We start from the raw sequence: 9,087 nt of genomic DNA on the forward strand, positions 1-9,087 counted from the left end.
CCTACAGGATGAGCATGTCATGTGACCACTGTAGTTGTTTTTCTGTTACTGTGATAAGGCACCGTGCACGCCTTTAGTCCCAGCATTCAGAAGGCAAAAGCAGACAGATCTCTGTGAGCTAGAGCCCAACCTAGTCTACATAGAAAGTTCCAGGTCAGCCAGAGTGCCAAAGAGAAACTTTGTCTCAAGTAAATAGATATAAATAAATAAATAAATAAATAAATAAATAAATAAATAAATAAAATACTATGACCAAGAAGATGTTTACTGGGGCTAATGGTTCCAGAAGGACAGAGTCCATCATGGTGGGAGAAACATGGTAACAGGCAAGGAAACATGGCCTGCAGGAGCAGGAAGCTGGCTCATCCTTTTTCCTCAGGAAGTAAAATAAAGTTATGGACCCTCAAAGCCCACCCCCAATGGTACACTTCCTCCAGTAAGCCTTCCCCTCCTAAAGGCTCCATAACCTCCCCCAAAAAGTGCCACCAAAACTGAGGACTAAATGTTAAAAATACATGAGCATATGGGGACATTTTTTAGCTGTACCGCCATGTGTGTAAATAGATTTCTGTTTGTGTGTATCAAGATAAGTATATTAGAATGCCATGCTTCACACTTCAATGTATCCAATGTTTTTTAAAAAGAGTAAAAAAAAAAATAGTGATTTCTTTCCGTAGCATGATTAATAAAAACCCAGAGACAGAGATTGGGGTTCAACCTGAAGGCCAGAAACACGAAATAGCCAGCCACTGACTCTTACCTCCACCTCAGTCCGAAATGGTGATCCTGTCTCCAGGAATGTCAGAAGGAGACTGGGTGTGAGAGCTGTCTCTGCCCGTTTTATATTCCTCTCTAGGGCTGGGATTAAAGGTGTGCACCCCTACTACCCGATTTCTATGGCAAACTAGGATTAAAGGTGTGTGCCACCACCGCTGGTCTGTGCAGCTGTTTTACTCTCTGAATTTTAGGCAAACTTTATTTATTAAAATACAAATAAAATATCACTAAATCTTTCCAGTTTTCTGTATATGTAACATAACAAAAATATATTAAACTTTGTTGATGAAACATTTAAAATGTCACTTGGTTTTTAAAAACAAGTATTTCCGTTTTGGTAATTTTAAGAATATTTTTGAGATTATAAGTACATCATTTCCTCCTTCCCTTTTATCTCCAAACTCTCCCATGTGCTCCAGCCGCTTGGTTTCTTTCAATTTCATGGCCTCTTTTCTTTAGTTGTTGGTGGTGGTGCGTGTGTGTCCGCGTGTGTGCATGTGTGTGTTCCTAAATAGGTAGATGTAGCTTGCTGCTTGCTCTGTTGTGATAATTTTACTTCCCCTGTCCCTTTAAAGCTGGGGTTCATGGCGTAAATACCAGAAAAGGCAGGACCCCGGCACTGCGTTCACAAGGATGCTGCCAGCCAGATGACTGTGCTTTTCGCCTGCTCCACCAAGGCTTTGACAAACTGAGCTCAGGTTTGGGGAATCCGTGATAATGCCCAAGGGTCACCACATTCTTGCAAAAGCTCTCAAGAACTCCCTTTAATCTTCGGTTCAGGCCCTTCGCTGATCTTAGCCAGTGCACAGACCTGTGAATTGGGCTGGGAAATCTGGAACTTGTTTGCTCATCTTCCGATCCTCTCTGCGTTCTCTGGTTGGACAGTCCTGTGACCACATCTGTTAGTTCTTTCAGGGTGTTGGGTGTCATTAATCTTAAGTCAACAGCCAGCCCTACCCTTATCTTCCACCATTAGACACTCCCTTCCCATCTGCCTCCAAGAGGAACAAAGCCTTCGCCATCCGTACTGTCTTAACACAGGCGTTATACATGTTTACTCGCGTGACTTCTCTTTGTCTTTCCTGATTCTATCAGGAAAAAAAAATTGTATTTGCTGTCATACACATTCTTTATACTAAATTTTCATAATGGATATATCAAACGTCAAGATATACTGTTCAGAGCTATGATGATTCCCCTACTAGCTGTACGATCTCTGAAGAGGATACACTACTTCGCATTATTATAAATACACTAAGGATTTCTACATGGCTTTTTAAAAACCTATTCCTTTAAGTTTTCAATGAATCTGGACTCTTGGTCACATGTTGCACTGTTTCTACAAGTATCACGTACTAAATCACGGCAGTGTAATCGCCATTAAATGAAAAGGTATATTTCTTTCCGTCCACATTTTTTCTGTTGAGTGCACATCCCTCCAACTGGCCTGCACTCCACTCAGGGACTCGTTCAGCAGCTCCCTGAGACCCCAGGCAGAGTCTGTAAAACCTTACCCTTGGACCTTGTAGGCCTGAGCCACTTGGAAACCCATCCTGCTGTATAGTGGTATATTATTTGTGTTTTAATAAAACTTGCCTGAAGATCAGAGGGCAAAACAGCCACACTAGTCAGCCATACAGGCCAGGGAACGGTGGCACGCACCTTTAATCCCAGAACTCGGGAGGCAGAGGCAGTTGGATCTCTGTGAGTTCAAGGTTACCCTGGGCTACACAAGAGCAATCCAGAAACAGATCCTGATGGCAGTGGTTCACACCTTTAATCCCAGCACTAGGGGGTCACATGCCTTTAATCCCAGCACTAGGGAAGTGAAGACAGAAGGGATATTGGCTGGGTGGAGAGAGGAATATAAAGGGGAAAAGATAGGAACTCAGTGGAGTGTGGAGTCTGAGGATTCATGGAGACAATCTCACTCTTTAAAGAATTGGTAGAGGTAAAAGGTCTCTCTAGTGGCTGGCTGATTTACTTTTCTTTCTTTCTTTTTCTTTTTTTTTTTTTTTTTCTTTTTTTGGTTTTTCAAAACAGGTTTCTCTGTAGCTTTGGAGCCTGTCCTGGAACTAGCTCTTGTAGACCAGGCTGGCCTCGAACTCACAGAGATCTGCCTGCCTCTGCCTCCCAAGTACTGGGATTAAAGGCGTGAGCCTCTACTGCCCGTGATTTGCTTTTCTGATCTTCAGGTTGAACTCCAATATCTATCTCTGGGTTTTTTTTTTTTTAATTTTTTTTTAAATTATGGTTTATTTAACTTTATTTTATGTGCATTGGTGTGAAGGTGTCAGATCCCCTGGAACTGGATTTTCAGACAGTTGTGAGCTGCCATGTGGGTGCTGGGAATTGAACCCAGGTCCCTGAGAAGAGCAGTCAGTGCTCTTAACCGCTGAGCCATCTCTCCAGCCCCTATCTCCGGGTTTTTATTGTTCATGCTACACTGCTCACCTGAGTCCTTCACATTGGTGCTGATGTGGAGGGTCACTGCAGGCAAGGAGGGCCTCTGTTCTGTTCAGTACACACCACAACATAGCCAGAAGGACAGGGCAGGACCTTCCTAAGAGGGCAAGAAGGAAAGAAATCGCTGTTTGCTCTTCAGTCCAGTCTCACATTCCGCACATCTTTGCAAGACGCCTCTCACCTCTTAATCCATCTTCTTCACCGCCATACACAAAAGCTTCTCTGTGTAGCCCAGGCTGACCTCGAACTTGCATCTTCTTGTCTCAGTGCTGGGATTGCAGATGTGCAATGTCACACCCAGGAAGACGTTCCCTTCTGGACTCAGCTTAAGGAAATGTATTGTGATGTAGACACAGACAGACAGACAGACACACACACACATGCACACACACACACATGCACACACACACACATGCACATACGCAGAGTTTGTTTATTTTGTTTTTTGTCAGCTTTGATTGCAAGAAACCCTCCCATAGGATTTGCAGTAAAAACTGTCTCTGAAGGCTACTCACATTCACTCCCACTTAAAGGTGCCATGTTTAGTCAATGAATGACAAGAGAAAAGGCATCCAAAAGGGAAAGAAGCAACAAAATGATCCTGTTTGTAGATGGCAAGATTTTATAGAGGGGAAAATTGAAAGTCATCCCCCATTGCGACCCGAGCGGTTTGGGTCCCGGAAACCTGTCTGCAGCATTGAGGGAGTGAAGAAAAGACAGACACACAGACACATGTGCAGAAGAGCAGGGTCAGGTGATTCGTGTGCTCTGATAGAGCTGAACCAACTACAGTCACAATCTTGAAGTTCACACTTTAGGTACAGCACAGAGGGAGGAGTCAGCTAGCCTTCAGGGGAGGGCTCTGCAGGCCGCAAACGTCTGGGAGGAGGAAACTAGAGGTTGGTAGCTTTGCACACACTAGTCGCTCATTTGTAAGTATTTACACTTGCACACACTGCCCGCATTCACACTCAGACTAGAGGAAGGCTTTACTGTTCCTCCTCCCCCTCCTCCTCCTCCTATTCCTCCTCCTCCTCCTCCTCCTCCTCTTCCTCCTCCTCCTTCTCCTCCTTCTTCTCCTTCTTCTAGACCAGTCTGGCCTCGAACTCACAGAGATCCGCCTGCCTCTGCCTCCCAAGTGCTGGGATTAAAGGTGTGCACCACTACCACCTGGCTTCTAATTGTTCTTAATAATAAAAGGCTGAAGTCAGTTATTAGGAGTGAAAGCTGAAGAATCAGAGAAGCAAAGTGGCCAACCACTAGAGAGACCTTTTACCTCTACCGCTGCTCAGACTAAAGGGGCATCCTGTCCTCAGACTGCTTCCTCAGACTGCATCTGAGCTCCTGTCTCCTCCCACCGTATATTCCTCTCTCCACCCAGTCATACCCCTTCCTGTCTCCACCTCCCTAGTGCTGGGATTAAAGCCATTAGGACTCCCAAGTACTGGGATTAAAGGTGTGAGTCACCACCACCTGGACTCTAGTGGTTTAGCTCTGCAGTCTGATCTTCAGGCAAGCTTTATTTGTTAAAACACGAACAAACTATCACTACACTGAACCTCGCTGGGCTGGTGGGGCGGAGGGAAGTTCGTCTATTCCCGCGGAACTGAGGCATTGGGTCCTTTGACGTTGTGGTGCCTATGACTACAATACACACGCACTCAAGTCTTTATCTGTTCTTTACACAGGCAGGGCTCCCTCGGTTCCCCCTTCCCCAAACCAAAACCAATAACAAAACACCGTTAGAACTGGTAAATTATTTCAGTAAGGTCACAGAATACAGAATAATAAATATACAGAACAGTAGTTGATCTCACAATTTCTTAAACATTTTCCACTTGCGGCTTCTTTTTGACCATGACATTTTTATGTAACTCTGGGCACATAGGGCTATAAAATAGGTATACAAGAGCGGGCAAGAGGGCTCAGCAGCTACGAGAATTTCCTCTTCCAGGGGACCCATGCCAGAAGACTCACAACCACCTGTGGCAAGGGATCCATCACCCTCTTCTGGCCTCTGAGGACACTGGCCCACATGTAGTGCACACCCAGATACACATGTTCACTGTGTGAGAATAATCCCCGTAGGCTCAGTCATCAGTTGATGTACTGGGAAAGATGAGGGGGTGTGGCCTCCTTGGAGAAGTTGTGTCAGTCACTCTGGTCTTGGAGGTTTTTGAAAGCCCACACTATGCCTGGTCTGTCACTGTCTACTGCTTGTGGAGTAGGAAGTAGATCTCACCTACTGCTCCAACACCCTGACTGCCTGCACGCTGGCATGCTCACCACCATGGTAAATAGTTTCTTTTCTTCTTCTTCAGCACTACCTGTGCGAGGTGGCTGCCATCTCTTTTGCATCGTTATGGCTGCCCTCCAGCCTCTGGTGAAGTCCAATGTCGTCAAAAACAGGACCAAGAAGTTCACCCAGCACCAGTCAGACGGATATGTCAAAATTAAGCAAAACTGGCCGAAACCCAGAGGTGTCGAGAACACTGTACAGAGAAGATTCAAGGGCCAGGTCCTAATGTCCAGCATTGGTTATGGGAACAGCAAGAAAACCAAGCACATCTGCCTAGGGGTGTCAGGAAGTTTCTGGTTCACAATGTCAAGGAGCTGAAAGGACTGCTGATGTCCAGCAAATCTTACTGTGCCGAGACTGCTCACATTTCCTCCAAGGAGCATGATAGAAAGAGCAGCACAGCTGGGCACCAGAGCCTCCAACCCCAACGCCACCAGAGCCTCCAACCCCAACGTCACCAGAGCCTCCAACCCCAACGCCACCAGAGCCTCCAACCCCAACGTCACCAGAGCCTCCAACCCCAACGCCACCAGAGCCTCCAACCCCAATGCCACCAGAGTCACCAACCCCAATGCCACCAGAGCCACCAACCCAAACGCCACCAGAGTCACCAACCCAAACACCACCAGAGTCACCAACCCAAATGCCACCAGAGTCACCAACCCCAACGCCACCAAAGTCACCAACCCCAACGCCGGGCTATAATAGCTTGCATGCATGTTTTAATTCATGTTTAAATAAAACCACAAAAACTGCCAAAAAACAACAGCAACAAAAATTCTTTCTTTTGTAAGAGTTGCCTTGGTCTTGGCATCTGTTCACAGCCATAAGACACCTGACCAAGACACTAAAATAAGAATGTCCTAAAATAGAAATAAATAGGTATACAAATCCAACAGTTACTGACAATAATCATAAATTTATTTGAAAGGAAATCTTTGGCGTGCATGTAAGCTTGCCATCTATTAAGCAGGACAGCAAATTAGGAGAGCAGAAATCATATGTGTGGCTATGAAATGAGTTACCGCCAGAACGGGAACCTTCCAACCTTGTCAGACAGGGTTTTCCCCTGTCAAATGCTAACTGTAGGATACAGTCTAATTTCCTGTGCTGATAAAGAAGCATGGATGAAGCCAGCATTTTATCTGTTCAGAATCCTGTAGAAATGCCAGCTGCTTACTTCATCCGCAAGGCGAAAGGCAGACAGGGAAGCTCGGCTAGCACTGACAGCTGCCTCTCTCATTCTTGCAGCCCTCGGACATTCTGGAAGGAAAGTCCCTGCAAGGCGCAGGAGAGGGCGTGGCCAAGAGTCATGGAAAAGGAACCATGGGGCAAGATCACGGCTCTTAGAAAGTTCCAGAATGTCTGCAGCCATGCTGGAGTTGCTGCTGAACCCTCTTCCTCTGATGAACCACAGGGCCTGTCTTAATCCATTCGAGCCACTGTAACAGAATAGCTGAGTCTGGACAATTCACAAATGACAGATATGTGTTCTTACGATCTATAGGCTTGAGAGTCTAAAATCAATGAAGTCAGCACCTGGTGAGGGTGTGCTCCTCACAGAGGTGCCTCTGATGTCCTCTGACTCCATTTACGCAAATTCTTCTGCCCAGGCCCCATCAATCAACTCTTAAACTCCTCCCCTCTTAATATGAATGAAGGGAGATGGGTTTCAGTGGGTGAATTTGGGGGAGACATAAAAAGTGATGTCTAAGCGTATAAAGTAGTCAATATTGCACAAACCTCAAGTCTGGTTTTGATTATATGCTGTGGACATTGATTGTGTAAGCTGTTATTACCAAGAGAAGCTGGGGGTGGGCGTTATACAGAAATTAACTGTACTAGTTGGCAATTTCTGTGCCTCTAAAATCAATTCCAAGCATCAGGTTGGGGCTGGAAAGAGGTCTTGGTGGTTTAGAGTTCTTGTTTCGCTTGCAGAGGACCTGGGTTCGATTCCCAGCATCCACATGATAACTCACAACCATCTATAACACCAGCTCTAGGGGATTGGATGACCTTTTCTGACCTCTCAGGCACCAGGCACACATGTAGTGCATACACATAAGATAAAGAAAATGAATGCAAAAACAAAATTAAAACTATAGCGAAATGTTGTGTCCAAGGTAAGGACACTTTCACATTCTGCATTAGTGTGACACACTTGTACTCCACATTCTAAGTGGAATAAGTACATGTTATTAGTAGCTTAACACAGATAACACTCTTAGAGTATCTTTTTGTTCTGAGTTATGTCCCCTCCCATGCCCCTGGAGGAAATGGTACAAGTGTACTTGCTGGTTTTATGTGTCAACTTGACACAAGCTAGGGTCATCAGAGGAAGGAGCCTCAGTGAGATCCAGCAGTACGGTATTTTCTCATGTAATGATTAATGGGGGAAGGCCCAAAACATTGTGGTTGGTGCCATGCCTGGGCACTGGTCCTGGGTTCTATAAGAAGATGGGCTGACCGGGCCGTGTTGGCGCATACCTTTAATCCCAGCCTGGTCTACAAGAGCTAGGTCCAGGAAAGCTAGGACTGTTACACAGGGAAACCCTGTTTCAAAAAACAAAAAAAAAAGAAGGAGGAGGAGGAGGAGGAGAAGGAGGAGGAGGAGGAAGGGGAGGAGGAGGAGGAGGAGGAGGAGGAGGAGGAGGAGGACTGAGGCAAGCCATGAGGAGCAAGCCAGTAAGCAGCACTCCTCCGTGGCCTCTGATTCAGATCCTGCCTTCAGGATCCTGCCCTGCTTAAGTTACTGTCCTGACTTCCTTCAGTGATGAACAGTCATGCTGAAGTGTAAGCTGAATAAACCCTGTCCCCCACAAATTGCTTTTGGGTCATGGTATTTGGTTGCAGCATAGAACCCTGACCAAGACAACAAGGTAGACAGCAGCAGAAACGGATCCAAATACTCACAGAATCAGGGAAGAACGAAAGTCTGTCAGGGACAGGAACACAAAAGCCACAAATCTCAGGAAACATGGCTGACCACCCTGACCAGAGGGGCAGGACAGAGCTCGGGAATGCTAGACTGCCTTTGTTTCCGAACCCTTTTTTGTTCCCCCCACATAATCTGCTGACTGGAATGAGATCTCCAGGATGCTGTCTGCTATATTTTCAGATCATAGGCTTTCTGAGTGAAGCCCAATTTTAATATTATTTTTCAAGTGTGGAACACCAGTCAAGAGATCTGACACTGGCAAGAGCTCGGGTTTATGGAACAGCGAGGAAAGAGCTGAACCGACTGCTACAGGCTGCCCTCTTCTCCCCAGGGAGACATGAACCTCAACCCGTCCCATCTTCCTCGGCCATATGTTCAACTCCTTCCTGCAAACTGTGATTTCCGTCATGCAGTTAAGAAAACTTTCTGACGGGCTGGAGAGATGGCTCAGTGGTTAAGTGCATAGGCTCTTCTTCCAGAGGTCCTGAGTTCAATTCCCAGCACCCACATGGTGGCTCACAACCATCTGTAATGAGACCTGGCACCCTCTTCTGGCCTGCAGGTATACATGCGGGCAGAATGCTGTATATATAATAAATAAATCTTA

General features: G+C 46.0%; 1 pseudogene; it reads left to right on the plus strand.

Moving 5' to 3' along the window:
• Nucleotides 1-5,605: 5,605 nt before the first annotated feature.
• LOC119804073 lies at nucleotides 5,606-6,247 on the plus strand (annotated as a pseudogene).
• Nucleotides 6,248-9,087: the final 2,840 nt, after the last annotated feature.

Source organism: Arvicola amphibius, chromosome 18 (genome assembly GCF_903992535.2).
Source record: "Arvicola amphibius chromosome 18, mArvAmp1.2, whole genome shotgun sequence".
Classification (NCBI taxonomy): domain Eukaryota; kingdom Metazoa; phylum Chordata; class Mammalia; order Rodentia; family Cricetidae; genus Arvicola; species Arvicola amphibius.